The following is a 15,331-nucleotide window of genomic DNA, read 5'->3' as shown; positions in this document are numbered from 1 at the left end:
CATAACAATACCTTTAAAACGACACCTTATTTGTTTAATTCTGTTGCGTAGTTTGGGAGTTTTTAGCGAGACAAAATATTGCTAGCCTATTAATATATAGATTTATAAATAAACAATTTTTTAGTTTAAAGGTAAAAAAAAAAAATTTTTTTTTCGCCCCATCATTCGATCATCAGACTATTTAATACCCGGTAATATAGTACGTGGTCCAATTAAAATATTATGGGTCAATATTAAGGTCTGATATCGGGCCTTGCGTTAATATTGAAAATTGACTTCGAATCGTCTCGTCCTAGGTTTTTAGAAAACGAATTTCCTCATTTTAAAGCGATTGAACGCACTATTTTAGGTATGCGTACATAGTAAACTGCAAGCCCACATTGTGTACCCCCTAAGAAGTCTATAATTATTTCCTCTGGAAGGGCACACTATTACAAGGCAATATATTACGTGATCCTATTAAAATATTATGGATCGATATTCAGGTCTGATATCGGGTCTTGCGCTAGATAATAATGAAAAATGACTTCGAATTTTTAAAGCTCTTTAGAAGACGAATTTCCTCATTTCAAAGCTTTACAGAAGACTATTTTAGATATACATACATAGTAAACTACAGGGCCACATTGTGTACCCCTACGAGGTCTATAATTATTTCTTCAGGTAGGGTATTCTATTACCCGGTAATATAATACGTGGTCCTATTTGAATATTATAGGTTAATATTAGAGGGAGATATATGACCATATTTCTATACAAAATATAGACTTCGAATTTCCTCATTTAAGGCTACACAGTACCCTAAAATTCGCAAAAATATGCAAAAAATTATTTTTGCATTTTTGGGTGGCTAATGTGGTTGGGAAGCAAGTTGAAAAATTTTGAATCTGAGATCTAATTAGTTTTAGAGATATTAGGATTTTTCCGAGTTGTGTCAGACTCACAATTTGACAAGCGAGGGGGCGTGGTTAGTTTCGTTTTCTTTTAAATCTAATTTTAAAACTTTTTTTTTCAAAAAAAGACTTATTTTATTTCGATGATTATTAATTTTCACTTTCTCCAAAAGTTATCAAATTTCACTTTCACTTCTAGAAGCATTGTTGTTTAGTTATGTTCGGTGTTCGATGGATACGTTCTAAAGTTGTGTTTTTACTAAATTTTTATTTATAAAAAGTCTTTTTTAAGACTAATATTTTTTAATTTATAAATACATTCGTAACAGAATATTTGTTATACTTGATTGACTGAATATTTATATAATTATGCTAGCTATTTCTTTAATCCTATTGCTTTGTTTGTTTAAACCAATGTTACGTGTATTTTAGCCGATACAGGTTACATATAAATTTTAAATGTGAAAAAATATAATACTATTAATATTCAAGTAAATTAGTGTTTTTGGACCAGCAATAAGTTTGTTTATAATATATTAAGAAAGTAGGACTGTACAAGCATTTTTAGTTTTGGTTTTATGGTTCTCTTTACTTTAAATGTCATTTTCTCAGACTTTCTTTTTTGTTGATGCCACTGTTTTCGATTCCCTAAGGCTTTTTTCCCTTTAAAGATAAAGCCTTGAAATTTTTTGTAGAAACTTTTATGTATATACAGACCAAAAGTTAGTATGGATTTCAGTGTGAGATGTATACAATTTTTTAAATAAAAATTTGAAGTTGGAGTTCTTAGAATTTTCGGGTTTTCCACGTGTTTAGTAACGATAAAAATAATTAAGATTCAACTAAGTATCAGAGCATCAAATCCATACTAACTTTTGTTCCTAATAATCTAAGATATTTATATTATTTAAAATAACTGAAAAATTTTGAAAATTAAAAAAGTTATAAAAATTTAAAAAAATCTTGAATTTTTTAAAAAAATTTAAATTTTTTAAATTGTGGTTTGTCGATTTCCCTTTTCTTTTTGAAAATCAGTTTAATAATATAATACAAATGAAAATCTATTATTACTTTTAATATTACAGGCCTTAAAAATTTTTTTTAAAAAAGGGTACCGTGTAGCCTTAAACGCTTTTCAACACAATATTATATTTATACATTAATTCTTTTCATATATAGAACAAATGAAATAAAATAAAAATATGACCACCGAGCCGACGTCTTCAGGGGGTACCGGCCCCGGTAGCCATTAAAAACCGGTACCCCCTGAAGACGTCGGCTTCGGTGGTCATATTTTTATTTTATTTCATTTGTTTTGTATTGATACTTTTCTCTGAAATTTCTGCTGCTTCTTAGCGCGTTTTTTTCAAAGAAGTTTTATCCTTTTGATCTTAATTATTTGTGTTTTCTTTCAGTATTTTCATATATAGAACACTTTATTCACTTAAAAATATTGAAAGAGAAGTTAAAAAAAATAACATAAGATAAAATAAATGAATAAATAAGAATTATCCGAAATTTATTCGTTTATTAGCTATTACTCGCTATTTCCCAAAGAAAAAATAGTTATTTTTAAATACAGAACACTTGATTCGCGTTAAAATATCGAAAAGTATATTAAAAAAAATAATATAAAATAAATAAACAAAATATAAAGTCTACCCTCAACGGGTTTCGAACCCAGGACCTCCGGGATAACACATCAACCTTGCACAGAGCGCTACCAACTACGCCACGCTTCACACGAAAGTCTCACGAATATTTAGCTTAATACACCTACTCCCGGTTAGGCAACAAAACTTATTTCGGCCCTTTCTAGGCCTACTAAATAGTCTGTAAAAAAATTCCATTGGTACAATTGTTTCTTACATTAAACACTAATTTCAGGCCGAGTTTGAAATATATAGGTTAATATTACAGGGAGTTAAGGGGCGCGATAAGTGCGTGCCTCCTGATATGACTTTTGTCCCTTTTTCAGCCATTATTCACTCTTTAACAAAGAAAAATAATTCTTTTCATATATAGAACACTTTATTCACTTAAAAATATTGGAAAAGAAGTTAAAAATATAACATAAAATTAAATAAATAAATAAGTAAAAATTATCACAAATTTATCCGTTTATTAGCTATTATTCGCTATTTCCTTTAAAAAATAGAAAAATAAAGAGTTCCATATATAAAAATAAATATTCTTCTTTGAGAAAGAGGGAATATTAGCTAAAAAACAGATAAATTTCGACTCTGGAGATACACAAACGACTCACTCCGTAACTCCCTTTAATATTAACTTATAATTTTCAAACTCTTCCAGAAATTAGAGCTTTATATACCAAACAATTGTATTAAAGGGAATATTTATAGACTAATTAGGGAGCATATAATGGGCCAAAACAGATTTTGTTAATTAACCGGAATGAAGCTCTTTAAGCTATATATTCGTAAATGCAGCGTGTGAGCCGTGGTGTGGTCGTTAACGCCACGGGGAAAGAAGTTTGTCGACCCGATGGTCAGAGGTTCGGTGCTGGTCACGCATTAATTTTTAAATTTTTTTCATTTTATTTAACTTTTTTTATATTTCATTTTTCAATATTTCATCGTGAATAAAGTGTTCCATATATAAAAATAATTATTCTACTTTGGGAAAGAGGGAATATTAGATAAAAAAACAGATAAATTTCGACTCTGGAGCTACGCAAACGACTAACTCCGTAACTCCTTTTAATATTAACTTATAATTTTCAAACTCTTCCAGAAATTAGAGCTTTATATACCAAACAATTGTATTGAAGGGAATTTTTTTAGACTAGTTAGGAAGCATATAATGGGCCAAAACAGATTTTGTTAATTAACCGGAATGAAGCTCTTTAAGCTATATGTTCGTAGACGCAGCGTGTGAGCCGTGGTGTGGTCATTAACGCCACGGGGAGAGAATTTTGTAGACCCGATGGTCAGAGGTTCGGTGCTGGTCACGCATTAATTTTTAAATTTTTTTCATTTTATTTTATTTAACTTTTTTTATATTTCATTTTTCAATATTTCATCGTGAATAAAGTGTTCTATATATAAAAATAATTATTCTACTTTGGGAAAGAGGGAATATTAGCTAAAAAACAGATAAATTTCGATTCTGGAGCTACGCAAACGACTCACTCCGTAACTCCCTTTAATATTAACTTATAATTTTCAAACTCTTCCAGAAATTAGAATTTTATATACCAAACAATTGTATTAAAGGGAATATTTATAGACTAATTAGGGAGCATATAATGGGCCAAAACAGATTTTGTTAATTAACCGGAAATAAGCTCTTTAAGCTATATATTCGTAGACGCAGCGTGTGAGCCGTGGTGTGGTCGTTAACGCCACGGGGAGAGAAGTTTGTAGACCCGATGGTCAGAGGTTCGGTGCTGGTCACGCATTAATTTTTAAATTTTTTTCATTTTATTTAACTTTTTTTATATTTCATTTTTCAATATTACATCGTGAATAAAGTGTTCCATATATAAAAATAATTATTCTACTTTGGGAAAGAGGGAATATTAGATAAAAAAACAGATAAATTTCGACTCTGGAGCTACGCAAACGACTAACTCCGTAACTCCTTTTAATATTAACTTATAATATTCAAACTCTTCCAGAAATTAGAGCTTTATATACCAAACAATTGTATTGAAGGGAATTTTTTTAGACTAGTTAGGAAGCATATAATGGGCCAAAACAGATTTTGTTAATTAACCGGAATGAAGCTCTTTAAGCTATATGTTCGTAGACGCAGCGTGTGAGCCGTGGTGTGGTCGTTAACGCCACGGGGAGAGAATTTTGTAGACCCGATGGTCAGAGGTTCGGTGCTGGTCACGCATTAATTTTTAAATTTTTTTCATTTTATTTTATTTAACTTTTTTTATATTTCATTTTTCAATATTTCATCGTGAATAAAGTGTTCTATATATAAAAATAATTATTCTACTTTGGGAAAGAGGGGATATTAGCTAAAAAACAGATAAATTTCGATTCTGGAGCTACGCAAACGACTCACTCCGTAACTCCCTTTAATATTAACTTATAATTTTCAAACTCTTCCAGAAATTAGAGCCTTATATACCAAACAATTGTATTAAAGGGAATATTTATAGACTAATTAGGGAGCATATAATGGGCCAAAACAGATTTTGTTAATTAACCGCAAATAAGCTCTTTAAGCTATATATTCGTAGACGCAGCGTGTGAGCCGTGGTGTGGTCGTTAACGCCACGGGGAGAGAAGTTTGTAGACCCGATGGTCAGAGGTTCGGTGCTGGTCACACATTAATTTTTAAATTTTTTTCATTTTATTTTATTAAACTTTTTTAATATTTCATTTTTCAATATTTCATCGCTAATAAAGTGTTCTATATATAAAATTAATTATTCTACTTTGGGAAAGAGGGAATATTAGCTAAAAAACAGATAAATTTCGACTCAGGAGCTACGCAAACGACTCACTCCGTAACTCCCTTTAATATTAACTTATAATTTTCAAACTCTTCCAGAAATTAGAGCTCTATATACCAAACAATTGTGTTAAAGGGAATATTTATAGACTAATTAGGGAGCATATAATGGGCCAAAACAGATTTTGTTAATTAACCGGAATGAAGCTCTTTAAGTATATATTCGTAGACGCAGCGTGTGAGCCGTGGTGTGGTCGTTAACGCCACGGGTGGAAGAAGTTTGTAGACCCGATGGTCTGGGGTTCGGTGCTGATCACGCATTAATTTTAAAATTTTTTTCATGTTATTTTATTTAACTTTATTTATATTTTATTTTTCAATATTTCATCGTGAATAAAGTGTTCTATATATAAAAATAATTATTCTACTTTGGGAAAGAGGGAATAATAGCTAAAAAACTGATAAATTTCGACTCTGGAGCTACTCAAACGACTCACTCCGTAACTCCCTTTAATATTAACTTCTAATTTTCAAGCTCTTCCAGAAATTAGAGCATTATATACCAAACAATTGTATTAAAGGGAATATTTAAAGACTAATTAGGCAGCATATAATGGGCCAAAACAGATTTTGTTAATCAATCGGAATAAAGCTCTTTAAGTATATATACGTAGACACAGCGTGTGAGCCGTAGTGTGGTCGTTAACGCCACGGGGAAAGAAGTTTGTAGACCCGAAGGTCAGAGGTTCGGTGCTGATCGCGCGTTACTATTTAATTTTTTTTTTCTTTTTATTTTAATTAACTTTTTTTATATTTCATTTTTCGATATTGCAACGTGAATAAAGTGTTCCATACATAAAAGTAATTCTTCTTCGTTGGGAAAGAGGGAATATTTGCTGAAAAACGGATAAATTTTGACTCTGGAGCTACACTACGACTCACTCCGTAACTCCCTTTAATATTAACTTATAATTTTCAAACTCTTCCAGAAATTAGAGCTCTATATACCAAACAATTGTATTAAAGGGAATATTTATAGACAAATTAGGGAGCATATAATGTGCCAAAAAAGATTTTGTTAATTAACCGGAATGAAGCTCTTTAAGTATATATTCGTAGACGCAGCGTGTGAGCCGTGGTGTGGTCGTTAACGCCACGGGTAGAGAAGTTTGTAGACTCGATGGTAAGAGGTTCGGTGCTGGTCACGCATTAATTTTTAATTTTTTTTCATTTTATTTTATTTAACTTTTTTTATATTTCATTTTTCAATATTTCATCGTGAATAAAGTGTTCTATATATAAAAATAATTATTCTACTTTGGGAAAGAGGGAATATTAGCTAAAAAACAGATAAATTTCGACTCTGGAGCTACGCAAACGACTCACTCCGTAACTCCCTTTAATATTAACTTATAATTTTCAAACTCTTCCAGAAATTAGAGCTCTATATACCAAACAATTGTATTAAAGGGAATATTTATAGACTAATTAGGGAGCATATAATGGGCCAAAACAGATTTTGTTAATTAACCGGAATGAAGCTCTTTAAGTATATATTCGTAAACGCAGCGTGTGAGCCGTGGTGCGGTCGTTTACGCCACGGGTTGAAGAAGTTTGTAGACACGATGGTCTGGGGTTCGGTGCTGATCACGCGTTACTATTTAATTTTTTTTTTCTTTTTATTTTAATTAAATTTTTTATATTTCATTTTTCGATATTTCAACGTGAATAAAGTGTTCCATACATAAAAGTAATTCTTCTTCTTTGGGAAAGAGGGAATATATGCTGAAAAACGGATAAATTTTGACTCTGGAGCTACGCAAACGACTCACTCTGTAACTCCCTTTAATATTAACTTATAATTTTCAAACTCTTTCAGAAATTAGAGCTCTATATACCAAACAATTGTATTAAAGGGAATATTTATAGACTAATTAGGGAGCATATAATGGGCCAAAACAGATTTTGTTAATTAACCGGAATGAAGCTCTTTAAGTATATATTCGTAAACGCAGCGTGTGAGCCGTGGTGCGGTCGTTTACGCCACGGGTTGAAGAAGTTTGTAGACACGATGGTCTGGGGTTCGGTGCTGATCACGCGTTACTATTTAATTTTTTTTTCTTTTTTTTTAATTAACTTTTTTATATTTCATTTTTCGATATTTCAACGTGAATAAAGTGTTCCATACATAAAAGTAATTCTTCTTCTTTGAAAAAGAGGGAATATATGCTGAAAAACGGATAAATTTCGACTCTGGAGCTACGCAAACGACTCGCTCCGTAACTCCCTTTAATATTAACTTATAATTTTCAAACTCTTCCAGAAATTAGAGCTCTATATACCAAACAATTGTATTAAAGGGAATATTTATAGACAAATTAGGGAGCATATAATGTGCCAAAAAAGATTTTGTTAATTAACCGGAATGAAGCTCTTTAAGTATATATTCGTAGACGCAGCGTGTGAGCCGTGGTGTGGTCGTTAACGCTACGGGGAGAGAAGTTTGTAGACCCGATGGTCAGAGGTTCGGTGCTGATCACGCATTAATTTTTAAATTTTTTTCATTTTATTTTATTTAACTTTGTTTATATTTCATTTTTCAATATTTCATCGTGAATAAAGTGTTCTACATATATAAATAATTATTCTACTTTGGGAAAGAGGGAATATTAGCTAAAAAACAGATAAATTTCGACTCTGGAGCTACGCAAACGACTCAGTCCTTAACTCCCTTTAACATTAACTTATAATTTTCAAACTCTTCCAGAAATTAGAGCTCTATATACCAAGCAATTGTATTAAAGGGAATATTTATAGACTAATTAGGGAGTATATAATGGACTAAAACAGATTTTGTTAATTTACCGGAATGAAGCTCTTTAAGCTACATATTCGTGGAAGAAACGTGTGTGCCGTGGGGAGGTCGTTAGCACCGCGGGTTAAAGAAGTTTTTAGACCCGAAGGTCAGAGGTTCGGTGCTGATCACGCGTGACTATTTAATTTTTTTTTCTTTTTATTTTAATTAACCTTTTTTATATTTCATTTTTCGATATTTCAACGTGAATAAAATGTTCCATACATAAAAGTAATTCTTCTTCTTTGGGAAAGAGGGAATATTTGCTGAAAAACGGATAAATTTTGACTCTGGAGCTACACTACGACTCACTCTGTAACTCCCTTTAATATTAACTTATAATTTTCAAACTCTTCCAGAAATTAGAGCTCTATATACCAAACAATTGTATTAAAGGGAATATTTATAGACTAATTAGGGAGCATATAATGGGCCAAAACAGATTTTGTTAATTAACCGGAATGAAGCTCTTTAAGTATATATTCGTAGACGCAGCGTGTGAGCCGTGGTGTGGTCGTTAACGCCACGGGGAGAGAAGTTTATAGACCCGAAGGTCAGAGGTTCGGTGCTGGTCACGCATTAAATTTTAAATTTTTTTTATTTTATTTTATTTAACTTTTTTTATATTTCATTTTTCAATATTTCATCGTGAATAAAGTGTTCTATATATAAAAGTAATTCTTCTTCTTTGGGAAAGAGGGAATATTTGCTGAAAAACGGATAAATTTTGAATCTGGAGCTACACTACGACTCACTCTGTAACTCCCTTTAATATTAACTTATAATTTTCAAACTCTTTCAGAAATTAGAGCTCTATATACCAAACAATTGTATTAAAGGGAATATTTATAGACTAATTAGGGAGCATATAATGGGCCAAAACAGATTTTGTTAATTAACCGGAATGAAGCTCTTTAAGTATATATTCGTAAACGCAGCGTGTGAGCCGTGGTGCGGTCGTTTACGCCACGGGTTGAAGAAGTTTGTAGACACGATGGTCTGGGGTTCGGTGCTGATCACGCGTTACTATTTAATTTTTTTTTCTTTTCATTTTAATTAACTTTTTTATATTTCATTTTTCGATATTTCAACGTGAATAAAGTGTTCCATACATAAAAGTAATTCTTCTTCTTTGGGAAAGAGGGAATATATGCTGAAAAACGGATAAATTTTGACTCTGGAGCTACGCAAACGACTCACTCAGTAACTCCCTTTAATATTAACTTATAATTTTCAAACTCTTCCAGAAATTAGAGCTCTATATACCAAACAATTGTATTAAAGGGAATATTTATAGACAAATTAGGGAGCATATAATGTGCCAAAAAAGATTTTGTTAATTAACCGGAATGAAGCTCTTTAAGTATATATTCGTAGACGCAGCGTGTGAGCCGTGGTGTGGTCGTTAACGCCACGGGTAGAGAAGTTTGTAGACCCGATGGTAAGAGGTTCGGTGCTGGTCACGCATTAATTTTTAAATTTTTTTCATTTTATTTTATTTAACTTTATTTATATTTCATTTTTCAATATTTCATCGTGAAAAAAGTGTTCTACATATATAAATAATTATTCTACTTTGGGAAAGAGGGAACATTAGCTAAAAAACAGATAAATTTCGACTCTGGAGCTACGCAAACGACTCACTCCGTAACTAACTTTAATATTAACTTATAATTTTCAAACTCTTCCAGAAATTAGAGCTCTATATACCAAACAATTGTATTAAAGGGAATATTTATAGACAAATTAGGGAGCATATAATGTGCCAAAACAGATTTTGTTAATTAACCGGAATGAAGCTCTTTAAGTATATATTCGTAGACGCAGCGTGTGAGCCGTGGTGTGGTCGTTAACGCCACGGGGAGAGAAGTTTGTAGACCCGATGGTCAGAGGTTCGGTGCTGGTCACGCATTAATTTTTAAATTTTTTTCATTTTATTTTATTTAACTTTGTTTATATTTCATTTTTCAATATTTCATTGTGAATAAAGTGTTCTACATATATAAATATTTATTCTACTTTGGGAAAGAGGGAATATTAGCTAAAAAACAGATAAATTTCGACTCTGGAGCTACGCAAACGACTCAGTCCTTAACTCCCTTTAACATTAACTTATAATTTTCAAACTCTTCCAGAAATTAGAGCTCTATATACCAAACAATTGTATTAAAGGGAATATTTATAGACTAATTAGGGAGCATATAATGGACTAAAACAGATTTTGTTAATTTACCGGAATGAAGCTCTTTAAGCTAAATATTCGTGGAAGAAACGTGTGTGCCGTGGGGAGGTCGTTAGCACCGCGGGTTAAAGAAGTTTGTAGACCCGAAGGTCAGAGGTTCGGTGCTGATCACGCGTTACTATTTAATTTTTTCTTCTTTTTATTTTAATTAACTTTTTTTATATTTCATTTTTCGATATTTCAACATGAATAAAGTGTTCCATACATAAAAGTAATTCTTCTTCTTTGGGAAAGAGGGAATATTTGCTGAAAAACGGATAAATTTTGACTCTGGAGCTACACTACGACTCACTTTGTAACTCCCTTTAATATTAACTTATAATTTTCAAACTCTTTCAGAAATTAGAGCTCTATATACCAAACAATTGTATTAAAGGGAATATTTATAGACTAATTAGGGAGCATATAATGGGCCAAAACAGATTTTGTTAATTAACCGGAATGAAGCTCTTTAAATATATATTCGTAAACGCAGCGTGTGAGCCGTGGTGCGGTCGTTTACGCCACGGGTTGAAGAAGTTTGTAGACACGATGGTCTGGGGTTCGGTGCTGATCACGCGTTACTATTTAATTTTTTTTTCTTTTTATTTTAATTAACTTTTTTATATTTCATTTTTCGATATTTCAACGTGAATAAAGTGTTCCATACATAAAAGTAATTCTTCTTCTTTGGGAAAGAGGGAATATATGCTGAAAAACGGATAAATTTTGACTCTGGAGCTACGCAAACGACTCACTCAGTAACTCCCTTTAATATTAACTTATAATTTTCAAACTATTCCAGAAATTAGAGCTCTATATACCAAACAATTGTATTAAAGGGAATATTTATAGACAAATTAGGGAGCATATAATGTGCCAAAAAAGATTTTGTTAATTAACCGGAATGAAGCTCTTTAAGTATATATTCGTAGACGCAGCGTGTGAGCCGTGGTGTGGTCGTTAACGCCACGGGTAGAGAAGTTTGTAGACCCGATGGTAAGAGGTTCGGTGCTGGTCACGCATTAATTTTTAAATTTTTTTCATTTTATTTTATTTAACTTTATTTATATTTCATTTTTCAATATTTCATCGTGAAAAAAGTGTTCTACATATATAAATAATTATTCTACTTTGGGAAAGAGGGAACATTAGCTAAAAAAACAGATAAATTTCGACTCTGGAGCTACGCAAACGACTCACTCCGTAACTAACTTTAATATTAACTTATAATTTTCAAACTCTTCCAGAAATTAGAGCTCTATATACCAAACAATTGTATTAAAGGGAATATTTATAGACAAATTAGGGAGCATATAATGTGCAAAAACAGATTTTGTTAATTAACCGGAATGAAGCTCTTTAAGTATATATTCGTAGACGCAGCGTGTGAGCCGTGGTGTGGTCGTTAACGCCACGGGGAGAGAAGTTTGTAGACCCGATGGTCAGAGGTTCGGTGCTGGTCACGCATTAATTTTTAAATTTTTTTCATTTTATTTTATTTAACTTTGTTTATATTTCATTTTTCAATATTTCATTGTGAATAAAGTGTTCTACATATATAAATATTTATTCTACTTTGGGAAAGAGGGAATATTAGCTAAAAAACAGATAAATTTCGACTCTGGAGCTACGCAAACGACTCAGTCCTTAACTCCCTTTAACATTAACTTATAATTTTCAAACTCTTCCAGAAATTAGAGCTCTATATACCAAACAATTGTATTAAAGGGAATATTTATAGACTAATTAGGGAGCATATAATGGACTAAAACAGATTTTGTTAATTTACCGGAATGAAGCTCTTTAAGCTAAATATTCGTGGAAGAAACGTGTGTGCCGTGGGGAGGTCGTTAGCACAGAGGGTTAAAGAAGTTTGTAGACCCGAAGGTCAGAGGTTCGGTGCTGATCACGCGTTACTATTTAATTTTTTTTTCTTTTTATTTTAATTAACTTTTTTTATATTTCATTTTTCGATATTTCAACATGAATAAAGTGTTCCATACATAAAAGTAATTCTTCTTCTTTGGGAAAGAGGGAATATTTGCTGAAAAACGGATAAATTTTGACTCTGGAGCTACACTACGACTCACTTTGTAACTCCCTTTAATATTAACTTATAATTTTCAAACTCTTCCAGAAATTAGAGCTCTATATACCAAACAATTGTATTAAAGGGAATATTTATAGACAAATTAGGGAGCATATAATGTGCCAAAACAGATTTTGTTAATTAACCGGAATGAAGCTCTTTAAGTATATATTCGTAGACGCAGCGTGTGAGCCGTGGTGTGGTCGTTAACGCCACGGGGAGAGAAGTTTGTAGACCCGATGGTCAGAGGTTCGGTGCTGGTCACGCATTAATTTTTAAATTTTTTTCATTTTATTTTATTTAACTTTGTTTATATTTCATTTTTCAATATTTCATTGTGAATAAAGTGTTCTACATATATAAATATTTATTCTACTTTGGGAAAGAGGGAATATTAGCTAAAAAACAGATAAATTTCGACTATGGAGCTACGCAAACGACTCAGTCCTTAACTCCCTTTAACATTAACTTATAATTTTCAAACTCTTCCAGAAATTAGAGCTCTATATACCAAACAATTGTATTAAAGGGAATATTTATAGACTAATTAGGGAGCATATAATGGACTAAAACAGATTTTGTTAATTTACCGGAATGAAGCTCTTTAAGCTAAATATTCGTGGAAGAAACGTGTGTGCCGTGGGGAGGTCGTTAGCACCGCGGGTTAAAGAAGTTTGTAGACCCGAAGGTCAGAGGTTTGGTGCTGATCACGCGTTACTATTTAATTTTTTCTTCTTTTTATTTTAATTAACTTTTTTTATATTTCATTTTTCGATATTTCAACATGAATAAAGTGTTCCATACATAAAAGTAATTCTTCTTCTTTGGGAAAGAGGGAATATTTGCTGAAAAACGGATAAATTTTGACTCTGGAGCTACACTACGACTCACTTTGTAACTCCCTTTAATATTAACTTATAATTTTCAAACTCTTTCAGAAATTAGAGCTCTATATACCAAACAATTGTATTAAAGGGAATATTTATAGACTAATTAGGGAGCATATAATGGGCCAAAACAGATTTTGTTAATTAACCGGAATGAAGCTCTTTAAGTATATATTCGTAAACGCAGCGTGTGAGCCGTGGTGCGGTCGTTTACGCCACGGGTTGAAGAAGTTTGTAGACACGATGGTCTGGGGTTCGGTGCTGATCACGCGTTACTATTTAATTTTTTTTTCTTTTTATTTTAATTAACTTTTTTATATTTCATTTTTCGATATTTCAACGTGAATAAAGTGTTCCATACATAAAAGTAATTCTTCTTCTTTGGGAAAGAGGGAATATATGCTGAAAAACGGATAAATTTTGACTCTGGAGCTACGCAAACGACTCACTCAGTAACTCCCTTTAATATTAACTTATAATTTTCAAACTCTTCCAGAAATTAGAGCTCTATATACCAAACAATTGTATTAAAGGGAATATTTATAGACAAATTAGGGAGCATATAATGTGCCAAAAAAGATTTTGTTAATTAACCGGAATGAAGCTCTTTAAGTATATATTCGTAGACGCAGCGTGTGAGCCGTGGTGTGGTCGTTAACGCCACGGGTAGAGAAGTTTGTAGACCCGATGGTAAGAGGTTCGGTGCTGGTCACGCATTAATTTTTAAATTTTTTTCATTTTATTTTATTTAACTTTATTTATATTTCATTTTTCAATATTTCATCGTGAAAAAAGTGTTCTACATATATAAATAATTATTCTACTTTGGGAAAGAGTGAACATTAGCTAAAAAACAGATAAATTTCGACTCTGGAGCTACGCAAACGACTCACTCCGTAACTAACTTTAATATTAACTTATAATTTTCAAACTCTTCCAGAAATTAGAGCTCTATATACCAAACAATTGTATTAAAGGGAATATTTATAGACAAATTAGGGAGCATATAATGTGCAAAAACAGATTTTGTTAATTAACCGGAATGAAGCTCTTTAAGTATATATTCGTAGACGCTGCGTGTGAGCCGTGGTGTGGTCGTTAACGCCACGGGGAGAGAAGTTTGTAGACCCGATGGTCAGAGGTTCGGTGCTGGTCACGCATTAATTTTTAAATTTTTTTCATTTTATTTTATTTAACTTTGTTTATATTTCATTTTTCAATATTTCATTGTGAATAAAGTGTTCTACATATATAAATATTTATTCTACTTTGGGAAAGAGGGAATATTAGCTAAAAAACAGATAAATTTCGACTCTGGAGCTACGCAAACGACTCAGTCCTTAACTCCCTTTAACATTAACTTATAATTTTCAAACTCTTCCAGAAATTAGAGCTCTATATACCAAACAATTGTATTAAAGGGAATATTTATAGACTAATTAGGGAGCATATAATGGACTAAAACAGATTTTGTTAATTTACCGGAATGAAGCTCTTTAAGCTAAATATTCGTGGAAGAAACGTGTGTGCCGTGGGGAGGTCGTTAGCACCGCGGGTTAAAGAAGTTTGTAGACCCGAAGGTCAGAGGTTCGGTGCTGATCACGCGTTACTATTTAATTTTTTTTTCTTTTTATTTTAATTAACTTTTTTTATATTTCATTTTTCGATATTTCAACATGAATAAAGTGTTCCATACATAAAAGTAATTCTTCTTCTTTGGGAAAGAGGGAATATTTGCTGAAAAACGGATAAATTTTGACTCTGGAGCTACACTACGACTCACTTTGTAACTCCCTTTAATATTAACTTATAATTTTCAAACTCTTTCAGAAATTAGAGCTCTATATACCAAACAATTGTATTAAAGGGAATATTTATAGACTAATTAGGGAGCATATAATGGGCCAAAACAGATTTTGTTAATTAACCGGAATGAAGCTCTTTAAGTATATA

The sequence above is a fragment of the Parasteatoda tepidariorum genome, chromosome 9 (assembly GCF_982258835.1).
Source record: "Parasteatoda tepidariorum strain Cologne lab strain chromosome 9, Ptep-v5.0, whole genome shotgun sequence".
NCBI lineage: Eukaryota > Metazoa > Arthropoda > Arachnida > Araneae > Theridiidae > Parasteatoda > Parasteatoda tepidariorum.
The sequence above is the reverse complement of the archived record's forward strand: the minus strand, read 5'-3'. Positions refer to the sequence as shown.